Consider the following 17723-nt stretch of genomic DNA (forward strand, 5'->3'; position numbering starts at 1 on the left):
GTGGTTAAGAGATGCTGATATCTTTCCAGGTTTTCAGAGATTAATAGAAAGTATAGAAAATCACATAAGGAACACAAGATAAAGGAAATAAGTTATTGCAAAGATGGACAAGATGTCAAGGTATACTTACCTAACTTGCACCTTTGCTCCCAAGTTTAGAATGTGAAAGAATTGAAACTGCATTTTTAAAATATTTAAGTGGAGATTTTTAAAATCCTAGGACAAAAGGCCAAGTGTCCAGGATAAAATCTTGAAAAGTTTGACTATTTGAAGAATTGCATAAAATCAAAAGCCTGAATTGGAATCCTGATTGCGATCCTTCCTGGATGTGTAAATTTGGGCTAGCTATATAATCACCCAGAGCCTCTGGTGTTTGTTCTTATTGTTGTTTGTTTTATTTTTATTTTTTGGTTGTTTTGGTTTTGGTTTTTAGTTGTGAAGTAAAGATCATAATGTATATCAAGAGCATGAAACATATGCAAGAAAGTTCATGCCATTAATTATTAACTCTCTCATGAAGTAGGTTATGGGTCTTTGTGAGACGAAAAAGAGCAGAGATAGAGTGAGCAAGAGCTCCACATTTATTGCTGACCATGAGTTCTGAAGACAGTCCAGAAAGTGACCACTGTCGAACTTTTCTGACTGCTGGGTGGGAAATGAATCCATTGGAAAACTCAAGATTCTAATAATAGTAGTAGCTAATATGCTAGACAAAACAATCTAATTGAGCTGGTTCTATCATTATCTATTAGGATTCTTATTCTACTACTGCATAAATCAAAGGTCAGATAAATTAAGGAGTTTTCTCAGGTTATAGGCATCAAATGGAGGTGTAATAAAATCAAAAGCAAGATCAAGAGCTGGCAGCAATGGTCATAGAGTGGGTTCTGTCCATAAGGGGTCCTAGATGTAATGAAGCATTAGAATCATTCTCATGAGAGACTAAACTATCAAATATTCCTTTATTCTGTTTCAAACATACATATTAATGCGAGAGAATAAAAAATTCAGAATATTAAAAGATAATTTGAAATAAACAGGAAATATTGAATTATAAAATAAATATAAGTGGGACAATAACCCACCATTTGGGAAAGAAGAAATCCTACCACACACCATAACACACAAAAAATAAACTACAGAGGAAGTAACTTTTATCATGATTGTTGTCATTGTTAGAGACAGTCTTGCTCTGTTGCCCAGGCTCAAGTGCAGTGGCATGATCATGCTCACTGCAACTTTGAACTGCTGGGTTCAAGCAATCCTTCCGCTTCATCCTCCTGGGTATCTATGACTACAGGCACGCACTATCACATCTGGCTAATTTTTTAAATTTTTGTAGAGATAAGTCTCTCTTTGTTGACCAGGCTGCTCTCAAACTCCTGGGTTCAAGCAATCCTCCTACCTGGGATTCCCAAAGTGCTGGCATTATATGCATGAACCACCATACCTGTCCCCAAAATAAAATTTTATGTATAAAAATCCAATAGCGTATTTTAAAAATTACAATATTTTTATCTTGAGGCTGTTCTTTCAAAGCATGGCTAAAAAGCCAAAAATCATACAGGAAAATATTAAAAGTTTTGACATGTAAAATTATAACTTCTGTTCAAAAAAATACACCATAAACAAAGTCAAAAGATATAAAAATTATTGAGCAAAACATTTGCAGCATATCTTTAATAAGGTACAAATTATCGATTTAAAAAGATGAACATTGTTTTTAAAAAATCAGAAGACATACAGACAATTCATAAAATAAGTGAAAATGGCTAGTAAATAAAAGATGATCTCATTGATGAGCAAAAGATAACAATTAAAACAACAGTCTGATACTTTTCACCTATCTGTCAAAAATTATTATGATTATTAATGCCCAGTGCTGGGAAAGTTGGGACTCATTTCATTGCCAATGAGAGAATACATAGGTACAAGTTCTCTGGAAAGGAATCTAGCAATCTACATCAATATCAAAATATATGTGCCTTCAAAGTAGTAATTTTACTGCTAGGGATGTTTCTAAGGAACTAATCTAACAAGCATTCAATAAGTTGTGTAGAAAGGCATTTACGGAAAAAGTAGTTAAAATGATGACATCTTTCAAACAACATAAGTGTCCCTCAGTTTGCTGATCAAATTATTGTATTTCCATACTATGATATGTTATTCATTTGTTTAGGAAAGTAAAGTAGATTAATATTTAGAAAGCTGTTCTTGGCGTAGTGTTACTTGACTAAAACAGGCTAGGGGATAATTATTTATAGCATAATACAATTTATGTAATCAAATACATATTTTTAAGTCTAGAAAGGTGTAACCAAAGAAAGAAAAGAAAATAGTTTGGAAAAATATTAACCAAGGTTAACATGGTTGTCTATGAATAGTTGAATCATAAATATTATTTTCTTCCTTTTGTTTCAATATTTCCTGATTTTTCTTTAATAAACAAGTTTTGTCTTTGTAATAATTAAACTTCTTACAACCAAAGAATTTATATTAAAATATTCATCTTTTTAATAGGCTCATAAACATTAATTAAAGAAAACCAATCTGTTTTTACAGAGGAATACTGTTTTTCTCTTTTTGCAGCTACACTAAAATAGACCAGTCTTCCTAGTATTTTTTTTTTCACATTTAAGATAATTGATTCATTGCTTCTGAAATCTAAAATCAAGGGGTATAGCTAATACTTGCCCTAACCCTTATAATTTTAGCCCTTCCAAAGTAAAATTGTAAGTGTCTGCTGGTCAATTTGTTTTTAAACTAAAATGGGTGATATAATACTAGTATCCAACACACACTGTTGATTGGCTGACTCATTTTCTAGCAATGTGTAGAAAAATGTCATGGTGCCTACCAACACACTAAAATACGATGACAGATTAATTATTTAGAGGGTGAATCATAGTTACAGAAAAAAATAAACAAGGGAAAATAAAGGATTCTGAAATTAACCACATCAAGGATTCTGTGTAAATGTGGAAGACAGGTTCTTCTATTCGTAGATGGTAGTTGGCTACTTCTGGAATTAATTTTTAAAGTTTCTAGTCATGTTCTGAAAGCATTCAGTCTCAAAACAAGTTTGTTATTTTAGTCTCCACACTCATTGAGTCTTTCTCCAGAGAAGCTGCCAAACCCAGCACCAGCTGGCCTCTTGGGAGCAAGACTAAGCTAACAGCAGATACTTCTTTTTGAACTGTTAATAGATATTAAAAGGATAGAGTTGAACTAATCTAAATCTATTAAGCTGGAAACAAAGGTTGACTTCAAGGGAATTTGAATTCTACGGTCAAAATTTAAAACATTTCCATTTTCTTCCCTATAAGTGCTTACTTTTTTTAAATTTTTTTATTTTTTTATTTATATTTCAATTTTTTTGAGACGAAGTCTCACTCTGTCACCAGGCCAGAGTGCAGTGGCAGTGTGATCTTGGCTCATTGCAACCTCCGCCTCCCGGATTCAAGCGATTCTCCTGCCTCAGCCTCCCAAGAAGCTGGGACTACAGGAGGGCACCACCATGCCCAGCTAATTGTGCTTACCTCTTTTAAGTGCTCTGGTTTTTCTTAAATATTGGTTGTAAATAAGTGCCTATCAATTCTACTGCTCTCTTTTGCCTGGCTCTTTCCTGTGTTGTCAAAGTGGTCCTTGGAAGCATTAGTGAAACCTGAGTAAAACTAGGCATAGCAGCATATTACACAAGCTGCGTTTTCTTACCTCCCTTCCTGGACCCCATCCACAGTATCAATGAAATTTACAGAGATTCAAGTTAATAGGGAGAAAAAAGTAAAAGGACATGATTGCTAGATTGCTAATGAGAGTATAAATTGGTCCAATTGCTCTGCAGGGCAATATAAAGCAATGCTTTTTAAAATCTTCATGCCCTTATACCCCGTAATTCCACATAACTATTTATAGTCAAGTAAGTCCAGCACAGCATTATTTGATTCACAATAGATTCATTCACTTGCCAGATTTTTTTTCTAACTTTAATCAGCTAGTACTCTAATACAGAATACACTCACACATCCAGAAACAACGTTAGAGCCGTGGTAGACATGAGCAATCTTTGTGCCCAGTTATTTCCAGTGATTTTCTAATAGGTTCCTAAGGATTACTTTCAAATTTTCGAGAGTATTTGATGGTCCTAGTGGGTGGGCCAGGGATGCCACATGCCTGCAATGCCTGAATTATTTCTATATAACAAAGAATTCCCCTGCCGAAAGTACCAGCAGTAGAACTGGTGCTTTACCCAGGTCCTCTCTTCAAGGCCGCCCATTCCCAGTTTCTGGGAATATTGCTTATTTCTGGATCTTAGCTGTGTCTTTCATCAGGCATTGCTGCAGAGACCTGCCTTGCCCAAGGTTATTATTCCCCCTCCCAGGTGGTACCCATGGGTGATGTCTGCTGATACAGGAAACAATGGCTGACTCCTTTGCTTCAACTTGGGACAATTCCACAGGGCCTTCCTATTCCTATAGCTCCTTGTATGATTGACTGAGGGCCTCAATTGGTAACCTATTGCAGGTTAGCTTCTCCCTCTGCCCAATCCTGCCTTCTCAACTTCATTATAAAAGTATCTCTTATGAACACACACCAGTAAAACTTCTGCATTCAACTCTCCCTCTCAGTTTGTTTCCATGGAAGCCAATTTATGACAATCTTCACTGAGATACACTGCTTTAGTCCATCCCCTTATATTCCATATGTGTCAAGAAGGTGCTAGAGAGAGTAAAGATCATGTCTAAAGTACAGAGGTAGCTAGTTAAGCACTCTTTGCACATACTACATGTTAGAAACTGAGGGAAGTTTAATAGGGAGAGAACCAAGAAAGAAAGAAAAAATTGTTAAAATATTTATTGTAGGAAAGTATACTACCTAAGGAGAAGAAAGAAGAATGAGAATGACAAAAAGCAATAAGACATGACTGTATGGAGAAATGTTAAATAATGATAAAACTTGAGAAGCAATAGTACTAGTTCACTACAATAAGATAAATCAAAAGAAGACTGCCCAAATATCTCAGTTTGGGGAAGACTATTTACTGGATTCTTTAACTACTATCAGTCTGCCTAAACTATTCATAATTAGTGTTCATCATGGTGATGAAGCCAAAAGATAATAGATATTTTCTTCTTAAAAGCAAACAGCTGGTAGGACATAGAGACCATCCACTCAAGTGAGAGTGAATAAGCATGAAAGTAAAACAAATCCCTTTCATCTACAACCATTATTCCTCTGTCCTCAGAAAAGGCAGCTAATTCTAAACACTCATTGTCCACTAAAGTCTTTCTTATCCTCAGTGTTCTCTTCCTAGTCATTTGTCAATCTTGGAAGACATGTCTCTTCCATGGCCCATTACTCCACTCTTATTTTAACACAGTTCTTCAATACAGTATGATGATATTTTTACCCTGCAACTTTTATACTTACAATACCTCTGTTCTGTATCAAGTGCAGAAATTTCCTCTATTTTCAAGAATAGTGTAGAAAGAACTGCAATACTGCTGAGAGTTCCAATTGTGACCTAACAAGCACCTCTCCAAATAAAAGAAAAAAAAAATGCAGGTTTTGAAAAATTTTTAATGTAACCCCACACTTAGAATGCAGAACTAGTTTGTAAAATTAGTAAGACTTTTTATTTTTACATAAAAAGAAAACTGACTTTACCACACTGGCTTTCTTAATTTTCTCAGAATCAAAACTAGTATTTTTAAAAACAGGAAATAAGGTACACTAAATGAATGGAATTATTACCAAAGCCAATATAGCCAAGATAATCTTCCCCAAACCCTCATTTGAAAAGAATTTGATAACTTAATGTAAAAATCCAAAGAAATCCTTGGAGTTTAACTAAGCGTCTCATAACATTGTGTCAAATACCTAACATTTATTTTTAAGTAATTTGAATAGTACTTTTACCCTGTACATGTCCAAAAACAATCCTGAAAAAAATATTATTCTAACTTACAATTAAAATGTCCTGCCTCTCAAAGTCTAAGAGGTAACATGGATAAAATACTAGGTTCTTGTTTATTCATTCATGATATGAAAAGAATCTTGTCCAACAGCTTCAGGGAAAAGTACTAAGTAGAATTTACGTTAATAATTTTCTCATTGATTGTTATCTATGTGAACTACAGTAGGAGGGAGTCAAACTTTAGGATTTAACTCTTTAAAAGTTGAATAATGATGGGAGTTATCATTGCCAGATCCCACTCAGTTATGTAAACTCTATGATTTTACATCAAAAAGCACCATGGTACTATTTTAGTCATCCTCTGATTCATTGGCCTCGCTTTCTTCATATTACATAGAACAATCATATGTTTAATTAAATTTAGAAAAAGTAATAAGCATTCCACATTTTGGGGTGGCAATATGGACCTCCTCCTGTGTTAAACATGTCCCAGTTTATGGCTAAGTTGACAATTCAAAGGCTAAACTAGAAAAGTCAGGACAGCTTGACTTTGTTGGGTTCCCAGTTGTACAGCTTGCAATCTTTCTATTTCACTGAAGTAGCGGGGCACCATAACAGGAACAGATTGTTCCATCATCAGAACAAAAATTGAACCAGCAGCAGTCTTCTCTAAAACTGAGACTGTTTTCCAAATGTGCATGCTCTAGTTAGGGCTAAGGTTATTTATTCAAATGCTAATAGCAGTTAATGTAGTCATTAGCTTTCTAAGTGGAATTTAAAGACTATTTCTTTTCTCTCTTGCCTAGAAGATCTGGTCATATGCCTAGATAATTTCCTGGCTATTAGATTCTCAACCAAATACCCCTTTGTATGAAATTGTGACTGATCCCTCTGTTTAGTTTGGCATCATTCCACAAACATTCACACATTTAGAAAACAGTATTGCCTCAGTTTCTTTATAATTATGATTTAGTTCTGCTCTCCTAGGTCACTTTTAAGATCAAAGTAGCAAAAGACTAGAAAGCCTTGGATAGTAGAAATAACTTTCTGGTAGATAGTCTTTATGAAATCTGTTCAGTTTACATCCCTGGCTTTCCATTGTCTTTGTGATGAAATCAAAACTACTTAATTTGGCTTACAAGTCCTGTACCATCTGCCTTCTGTTTACTCTTTCAAGGCCCCATTTCCCCCTTGAACTCTAGCCTCAGCTTCAGTAAACTCCTTCCCATTCTGCAAGGCACCAAACTCTTTGTTGTACTGGAGCCTGCACACATCCCTCTCTCTACCTGAACACTCTTGCTGGAAGTACTATGATCCCTTTTGCCTGCCTACCTATTTCTCATTCTCATCTCATCTCTCTCTCTCTCTCTCTCTGATTCTAATACACATACACACAGTATTTGTTAATGTCTGATAGAATTAGAGTTGCCATCAAAAGACATCTGTCTCAAAACATTTATCTTACTGGGGCATTCTTGTGAAGATGCAAATATAAATTTTAAGAGAATTGGACATAGAATTATCTGCATGTAATGAACCTGGTGAAGGTAATAATACATTTTGTTTTGTGAATATGGCAGGCAGAGAAAAGAGCCTCAGGGTGAGAAATGTCCAAGGAGGGTAGTAGGCATAGATGTAAACCTAGATAGGGTGCCCACTTATAGGCCATGACCATCTCTATATCAATGCCACCAAACAAGGAATCAGCAAGTTTCTTGTGTGAGCTCTTTATTTCAGGACAGTGGGAAGATAGAAGCTTACACTGGGAATCAACACTGCTTCCTTCATTGAGAAAGTCTTGCTACAAAAGGAATTAATAAATAATTAGCTGAATTTAAACATGGTGTTTAGTGACTTTTAGTGGCACTGCTCTATAGCACAATCTGAAGGCGCTAGAAAAAGAACTAAATAACAGGACCTTAAAAGCAAAAACAAGCTCACTAAATAAAAATTTTGTATCTGTCATTTCTATTTATATCCATAAATTATATCCATAACTCCATTCATTGTTTTCTCTTACCTCTGGCATACTAGACCTACCTATGCTACTAACTGGGTAAATAAGGGAAAGCCTCTTAATCCGGGAAACAGGATATTAACATCATTTTACAATAAAGGGGTCGCACTGAATCAGTGGTTCAACTGAGGGTGATTTTGCCCCCCAGGAAGCATTTGGCAACATCTGGAGAATTTTTTCATTGTCACAGCTACAAATAAATAAAAATATGCTATTGGCATCTAGTGAGTAGATACTAGGGATACTACTAAACATTCTACAATGCACAGGACTGTCTCCTCCTGCCCCCACTACTTCCCAACAAAGAATTATCCATTTCAAATTATCATAGTGCTGAGGTTGAAAGATCCTTCATTAAATAACCTCTGAAGTCCCTTTCATCTTTAACATTCTCTGATGCTTTATTTTGATGTTCCCCAGAATTGTATTTATTTTAGTGATCTAATGAAAAGTGGTCAAAAATGACTTCTTTAATGTGAATTTCTGCAGTGAAATATATGTAGGCTATGAAGAAAACAGGGTAATAAAATTTCAGTTTAAATTCAAAAGTTGAAATGGTTATCATGCTCAGCAAACTTCCTTAGTGTAGGTGATGTAGTCTAATGGAATAAAAAAATTAACAAGATGGAAAATGCCAGAAACTTCTGCCTAAAATAACTTCTTTTTCTCTATCAGCTATTTGTTTAATCCAGTTGTATAAAAAGCAGAAAAATATTCAAGAAACCGAGATTCAGTCAGCATCTCTGTCCTGCTTCATTGCAGAGCCCTAAGCAGGATTCTATTATATATTCTTGGCTTTAGTTTTTTGTTTGTTTTCACTGGAAAACAGAGATATTACTTGAAGGGTACAACCAAGAATGTCTGACACAAAAATAAGATGGTTTATTGCATTTGTTGAGGCCTCTGGTTAAAATTTATACTGTTTTTAAAAAATACTATCATTAATTCCGTTTTACAATGTCATTCTATATGAGTACTTTACAAATTCTTAAATCCAAACAGAATGACTATTCCTTTTAAATGCATTTTATATTGTATGACTAAATTTCTTTATTGAAACACTCATTCAAAAGCAAATATATCCTCTTGCATATAAAAATTATATCTTGATTTCTAATGTTCATTTGCTTAATGATATCATTGTGTCTATAAAATTCACCAGAAGTTAAATTTGGGGCCCCTGTCCTTTGGTGAAAGAAAAGACCAAAGATTCTCACAGAGGATGTCAGTCATACCCTGGAATTATACCCTTCTAGTCTATCTGTTTCAGCTTTCTCAGCTGGCACGTGCATACTCGAAAAGAACAAAAAGAAAACCTTCTCATATTCCCAGGATGGTCTTTTGTCTTCGTTACTCTTGTGCAGAGAGAAGTGATCTTGTCTCTGCATCTTCTATTATAGTTTTGTCAAGTAGTTCCAAAAGTACTTACCTCCCGAATTCTTGGATATTGCTCTTAAGTATTCTTCAAAGCCATTAGACCTTTTATGTTCATAGCCATAAACAGATGGTATTATAAAATCCATGTAGCCTATATAAATATTAATGACTACATACTAAGCATCAGATGCAAAATGGGCAATCAGGATTTTTATTTAAATTTAAAGACTCAGAACAGAAATGTTAAGACAGAAACTGCGGACTAAAAACAACAAAAACAGCAACAACTGCAGACTCAAAAAGTAACATGGATAACTAGAATGGTAACATAAATTTCCAAGTATATAAGAATGAATAATGAAATAAAAATAATACCGGAAGAGTTGAAACACAAGTAACTGTTTTGACCAATTAGTAGAATGTAGTATTTAAGAGCAAATTCCCTGAAATTCCAGCCCTACTTATGAGACACAGGCATACCTCTAAGATACTGTGGGTTTGGTTTCAGGCTACCACAATAAAGCAAATATTGCAATAAAATGAGTCACTCGAACCTTTTGGTTTCTCATAAGTTGTGTTTACACTATACTATAGTCTATTAATTTTTAAAGACAATAACATTGTGTCTTTAAAATGTACATATCTTAATTTTAAAATATGTTATTGCTAAAGGATGGTAACAATCATCTCAGCCTTCAGTGAGTTGTAATTGTTTTGCTGGTGGAGGATCTAGCCTCAATGTTGATGGCAGCAGACTAATCTGGGTAGTGGTTGTTGAAGTGGTTGTTGGGGTGGCTGTGGCAATTTCTTAAGACAACAACAAAGTTTGCCCCATCAATGGACTCTTCCTTTCACGAGAGATTTCTCTGTAGCATGTGATACTGTTTAGTAGTATTTTACCCACAGTAGAATTTCTTTCACAATTGGAGTCTATCCTCTAAAACTTCCAGTGCTTTATCAAACAAATTTATGCAATATTCTAAATCCTTTATTGTCATTTCAACAATGCTCACAGCATCTTCACCAGGAATAGATTCCATCTCAAGAAACCATTTTCTTTGCTCATCCAAAATAAGCAACACCTCGTCCATTCAAGTTTTATCCTAAGATTGCAGCAATTCAGTGATATCTTCAAGCTCCACTTCTAATTCTAGTTCTCTTACTATTTTCACTCCATCTACAGTGAGTTTTTCCACTAAAATCTTGAACCCCCTTCAAGTTATCCATCAGTGTTAAAATAAACTTTGTCCAAATTCCTGTAACTGTTGATATTTTGATCTCCTCCCATGAATCACGAGTGTTCTTAATGGCATATAGATGGTGAATCATCTCCAGAAGGTTTTCAATTCACTTTTCCCAGACTCAAATTACTATCTACAGCAGCTATAGCCTTATAAAATGTATTTCTTAAACGACAGAACTTGAAAGCCAAATGACTCTTTGATCCAAGGGCTGTAGAATGGATGTTGTGTTAGCAGGCATGAAAACAACATGATTCTCCTTGTACATCTCCATTAGAGCTCTGGGTGATGAGGAGCATTGTCAGTGAGCAGTAATATTTTGAAGGCAATCTTTTTTTCTGAGCAGTGGATCTCAACAGTAGGCTTATTCAGTAAATCATGCTATAAACAGATGTGCTATCATCCAGGCTTTGTTGTTCCATTTACAGAGCATAGGCAGAGTAGATTTCCCATTATTCTTAAGGGCCCTAGAATTTTAAGAATGGTAAATGAGCACTGGCTTCAATTTGAAGTCACCAGCTGCATTAGCCCCTAACAAGAATCAGTCTGTCCTTTGAAGCCAGGAATTGACTACTTCTCTCTAGCTAGGAAAATCCTAGACAGCATCTTCTATTAGAAAGCTGTTTCATCTACACTAAAAATCTGATTTAGTGTGGCCACCTTCATCAGTGATCTTAGCTAGATCTTCTGGATAACTTGGTTGCAGTTTTTCCATGAGCACTTGCTGCTTCACCTTATATTTTTGTGTTATAAAGATGTCTCCTTTCCTTAAACCTCATGAACCAACATCTGCTAGCTTCCAATTTTTTTCCTTCAGCTTTATCACCTCTCTTAGCCCTTATAGAATTGAAGAGAGTTAGGACCTTGCTCTAGATAGGACTTGGGGCCTAAGAGAATGCTGTGGCTAGTTTGGTCTTCTATCCAGACCACTCAAACTTTCGACATATCAGCAATAAGGCTCTTTTCCTTTCTTAACATTTATGTGTTCACTGCAGTAACATTTTTAATTTCCTTCAAGAACTTTTCCTTTGCATTCACAATTTGACTATTTGGTGCAAAAAACCTAGCTTTTGGCCTATCTCAGCTTTCCACATGCCTTCCTCACTAAGCTTAATCATTTATAGCTCTTGATTTTAACAGGCTTGTAACTCTTCCTTTCACTTGAACATTTAGAGGCCATTATAAGGTTATTAACTGACTAATTTCAATATTGTTGTGTCACAGTAAATACAGAGGCCCAAGCAGAGGGAGAGAGACAGAGAACAGCTGGTCAGTGGAGCAGTCAGAACACACACAACATTTATTAAGTTTGCTGTATTAAAAGGATGCAGTTAATGGCACCTCAAAACAATTACAATAGTAACATCAGAGATCACTGATCACAGATCCCCACAACAGATATAATAATAAAAAGTTTGAAATATCGTGAAAATTACCAAAATGTGACACAGAGACACAAAATGAGCACCCACTGATGGAAAAACCGTATCAATGGACTTTCTCAATGCAGGGTTGCCACAGACCTTCAATTGATAAAAAAACGCAGTATCTGCAAAGTGTAATCAAGCAAAGCGCAAATGAAGTATGCCTGTATGTGAGTTAACTTCGTTTCCGTATATTTTTATTTCCTTGCCTGTAAAACAGGGTTTTCAAAGTACTTGCCTCATATACTGTAACAAATGAGTCCATATAATGTACATATGCAGTGCCTGACACAGAACATCCACATAATATACTTTGACTATTATTCAGAAAAATGATCTATTAATAGAAATTAGAGTCTAGACCAAGGGTTGGCAAAATACAGCCAGGCCCACAAGCCAAATCCAGCGGGCCACTGTTTTTGTAAGTAGTTGTCTTGGAAACCAGCCACGCCTCATTCATTTACATATTGCCTATGGCTGCTTTCACCCTATGATATGGTCTCGCTCTGTGTCTCCACCCAAATCTCATTATGAATTGCAATCAGAATTGTAATCCTCACGTGTTGGAGGAGGAACCTGGTGGCAGGTGACTAGATCACAGAGGCAGGTCCCCCATGCTGTCCTCATGATAGTGAGTTCTCACAAGATCTGATGGTTTTATAAGGGGTTCTTCCCCCTTCGCTCTGCACTTCTCTCTCCTGCCACCTTGTGAAGAAGGTGCCTGCTTCCCTTTCCACTATGATTGTTAAGTTTCCTGAGCCCTCCCTAGCCATAAGGAACTGTGAATCAGTTAAACCTCTTTCCTTTATAAATTACCCAGTCTCAGGCAGTTCTTTATAGCAGTATGAGAATGGACTAATACACCCTACAACAACAAAGTCCCTGCAACATAAACCATATGGACAGCAAAGTCTAAAATACTTACTACCTACAACTTCACTGTTTCTAAGGATCTGTTGCCCTGAATAAACATACTAACAATTATCAAGAAGCAGAGCACAAGTATCCTCTCCTTACACATGAGCAAAGCTTTCTGGGAGTTCTTCACCTGAAAGGTTTTATTCCAAAATCAAATAGAAGGAATTGGTGAGGGAGAAAGAATAAGCGCATCCTGCAAGGATGAAGAAAAGAAAATATTCTTCAGATGTTGGGTTCTTACAGTTGAAAGCCACTGTCATGGCTGCTGTCTCTTCTAGGGATTTAATAGAGAACCATTTGGAAAGGAGTCTTGAGAGACTTCACAGAGTCGTGGTTAAGAGCATAAACACTGGGGTTAGGTCTCTTGGATTCAATCCTGGCACTGCCCTTATCTATCTCTGTGACCTTGGCAAATTAATTTCTCTGAACCTTAGTTTTCCAGTCTACGAAATGGATCCAAATAATAGCATCTATCTTATGGGATAGTAAGGATTAAATAATTTACTAAAAGCATCTCGTACTTAATACCAGTAATCGGTTCCTGAAAATTGAATGTGTATGCACAAATGCTCACCAGCCTATACTATTCTAAATTAGAAAAATCCACAGTCGACTTCCTAAATAAAAACTGAAGCGGTAACACTGTGCCTATTTATAACTAACAGAGAATCGTTTAGGGATTAAAATGTTCAAAACGTCTCTTTCTGATCACTAAACATCATTAACATGCTTGTTTAAAAACTTTCTATGAAGTAACATCTTTTCCACTTGTTTTTCTCAGTGGCTTTGCCATTTCACTATCATCTTCTCTATTTTGTTCAATATTTTCTTATTACACAGTTTTAGGCAAAACGAGGCCTAAATACAAAGGCATTGTAGAAACAGTTCAGGACCAGCACACAATGACAGAGTGGGGGTCACACTGAGTACGATGCAGTGACGCCCCAACTGGAGCCAGCAGCATTCAAAATGCCCAAGATTGTGGCTTTTCGAAAAGTCTACACGGTATTCCGATCTTCTGTCACTCTGAAATAACTCCAGAGTTTTTACTGCACATCCTTTTATTTTAAAATGTTGTATTGAGTTTGCGGAATGTACATATACATTTTCCCCATATAAGCATTGCCTGAAAGGTACGTACAACCTATGAAGTGTAAGTATTAAAAAAAAAAAAGCCCCCAAGTTGCACCCCAACCCTTGCCCAAGCCCCTCCTGCTGCCCCAAGGCGGCTCACCTGTGCTTCTGCCTCAGCTGGGCTCCGCTCCTGAAGCACTTTGTGCCGCCTCAGCATGTGGCACCTCCACCCGCTCCACCCGCTCCACCGGCTCCACCCGCCTCATCAAGCCCGGGCCCGCGCCCTGCCCCGCCCGTCACGTGACTCCTCCCAGCATCCCTCCCGCCTTCCTCCCGCCCACTGCCGACTCCTCAGCTACCTGGGGCCGCTTCCCTGTGGTGGCCTCAGACTTGTCAGCGATCCAGAGACCTCAGCCGCCTATCCGCTTGGCAAACCTCCTGCAGGCTCAAGACAGTGCCCTCAAGGTACAAACGAGTGTTTCTCACAGTGACTTTGAAGGGGGTCATAGCTACAGAGAAAAACAATGGCCGTTACGTACTTTTAGACTTAGCTATTGTTCCTGGGCAGAGATTTTCGTGAGCTTCAGAAGTAGACTGGTTAGCTCTACAGGCCTTTACAGGCCTGTGGCTTATTACTGTGGTGGCCTAGGACTACCAGAAAATGGACGCGAGAAATCCAGGTAACTGCGAAAGATAGGAAGCAGCGATCTCTTTGTCACCTCAGCGTCAGGGTCCTATCGCTGGCTTCCCCCTTTTGGCTTCAGGCTGGTGGGCCGCCGTCCCACTCTGAACTCCCATGGTACGGTTGGAGTTGCTGCCTGCTTGGGGGCATGCAGGGCTTAGGGCTGGGATGTGCTAAACCTCCCTAAATGCCAGATGCCCACTTGGAGAGGGGAGAAAATAGGAAAGGCTAGGAATTGACCTCACATTCTGTTGCTGCAAGGGTTACCTATCTTTTGTCATTTTTTTAAAGCATTCCCAAATAGGAAATGAAAAGTGATGTAGAACAAAAATTTATTTTCATTCACAAAGAACTTTCATTCGGGAAATATTTATGATACTGAAAATTGTAATTTAACACAAAATGACTTTGGCTGTTACTATAAAAATAAATGCTGATCCAAAGATTCTCAAATTTTCACAGCACCCTGAATGCCTGAATAATCTTTTCACAGCACGTCTAAGCCCAAAGAATACCTAACCATCCTATGTATTAAGTAGTTAGGTCTAAACAGCCAATACATATTTATATGTTAGTAGCCTTTGAAAAAATAATAGAGAAAATATTTTTATCTCATTCTCAACAACAATTACTCATCAGATGTGTGAGCCTTTGGGACACACAAAATTTGCAAATCTTGGCATCAGGCTACATGCCACCCTCATTTTCTGTTCCACACTGATTTTATGTGATAGTCATTTTTTTCTCAAAGCAACCACCAAAAAACCAACTTTGCAAAGATATGGCATCACTGAAAGGAATGTGGCACTATCTAATATTCAAACTGTGAACTACCTCAAGCTAGTAACCCATGTAATTCCTGACAGATGTGAAGAATTGCCCTCTTTCCTTGAATATTTGAAATATCGTGCAATGACCTTGTGAGTTCATTCCAGTGACTCAGTGTCTCAGCACACAGTTTGAGAACCGTGGGTTTAAACTATATGCAATGAAATTTAACTTCCTGAAGTCAGGAGTTCAAGACCAGACTGGCTAACATGGCGAAACCCTGTCTCTACTGAAAGTACAGAAATTAGCCGGGCATGTTGGTGCACGCCTGTAATCCCAGGTACTCGGGAGGCTGAGGCAAGAGAATTGCTTGAACCTAGGAGGCAGAGGTTGCAGAGAGCCGAGATCACACCACTGCACTCCAGCCTGGGCGACAGAGTGAGACACCGTCAAAAAAAAAAAGAAAGAGAGAGAGAGGAGAGAGACAGAGAGAGAGAAGAGAGAGAGAGAGGGAGGGGAGGGGAGAGGAGAGAGGGGAGAGGAGGGGAGGGGAGGGGAGAGGAGAGGGGAGAGGAGGGGAGAGGAGAGGAGAGGAGAGATAACTTGAAAGTGTGAATTAATTTATGGAACAGGAGTGTGTGTGTGCATGAGAGTGTTTGCAGTGACATACACACTTACATCTTTTGGGTTCCATGTTGATTATGGGCATAATTCTTACACCCTCACATTAAGCTGATGCTCTCAGAGTAAAAGGTCCATCACTCAACTACAATACACCCTGATCATAAAACACTGTTTCTCCATATCATTTGTAAATCTAAGGTATTTTTTTCTCCTCCAGGCAGGCACATTTTTCTACTTCCAGGACTCATTATCTAACTCTCTCGTTTACTTGAGGAGAAGAATATCAAGGAAAGATATTATTAATTACTAGATACAGGATTACTTCTTGCACATCGAGGAAAGATATGTGGGATTGTTTTGACATTTGTGCCAATCAATCTGAATTATTAAATTAAAACAATATTATGATGTCAAAGCTGATTTTAGAATTGTTACAGATTTTGTAGCGAATCATGAAAGTAGAATAAATATATTTATTAATTCAGAATTGCATACATTCCTGATTCATGTGCAATTAAATGAATTTGAAAGTCCTGTGCATAAAAAGGAAAGATTTTGTTTATTCTAAATTATAGTTCAGAGGATAGTGTGCAATAGGCTCTTCATGTTGTGATCACTCACATACTCAAAAATAATACATTAATCCTTTTGCACAACACCAAGTATGCTTAAATTCAACATATATACTTTATGAATGGGTCATTTGTAGCAAATACAAAGCTAAGTCCTAAGTAATTCAAAGAGAGTCTAAGTTTCTTATTTGAGTTGATCCAATCACAACTTCATTTTAATGAATAAGACTTTACACAACTGTGCTAAAAGGTTTATAGTTTTCTTATAGCTTCAAATTATCTTTTGAAGGACTTGTTGAAGTAACAAATAGATTTTATATTTATAATATCACTTGAACATTATTTCTTATTTACTCTTCAATATTACTCTAGCTCACTGGTACTAATTATTTGAACAAGTAAATACAGGCATACCTCCAGCAATATTACAGGTTCAGCTCCATACAACCACAATAGGGCAAATATCACAATAAAATGAGTCACACAAATTTTGTGGTTTCTCAGTGAATATAAAAGTTTTGTTATACTGTACTATTATATTAATGTTATATTATACTGCAGTATATTAATCGTGCAACAGCATTATGTCTAAAAACAAGGTACATACCTCAATTTTAAAATGCTTTTTTGCTAAAAGATGCTAACAGTCATCTCAGCCTTTAGTGAGTTGTAATCGTTTTGCTAATGGAGGATCTTCCCTCAATGTTGATGGCTGCTGACTGATCTGGGTAGTGGTTGCTAAAGACTGGGGTGGGTGTGACAATTTTTTAAGATAAGACGGCAATGAAGTTTGCCCCATCAATGAACTCTTCCTTTCACAAAAGATTTCTCTGTGGCTTATGATACTGTTTAGTAGCATTTTCCCCCAGTAGAACTTCTTTCACAGTTGGAGTCAATTCTCTCAAAACTGCAACTGCTTTATCAACTAAGTTTATGTAATATTCTAAATCCTTTATTGTCATTTCAGCAATGTTCATAGCATCTTCACCAGGAATAGATTCCATCTTGAGAAACCACTTTCTTCACTCATGCAAAAGAAGCAACACCTCATCCATTCAAGTTTTTTTCTGGGATTGCAGAAATCAGTCAGGGTCCACTTCTAATTCTAG

The sequence above is a fragment of the Hylobates moloch genome, unplaced genomic scaffold (assembly GCF_009828535.3).
Source record: "Hylobates moloch isolate HMO894 unplaced genomic scaffold, HMol_V3 SCAFFOLD_3, whole genome shotgun sequence".
NCBI classification, from domain to species: Eukaryota; Metazoa; Chordata; class Mammalia; order Primates; family Hylobatidae; genus Hylobates; species Hylobates moloch.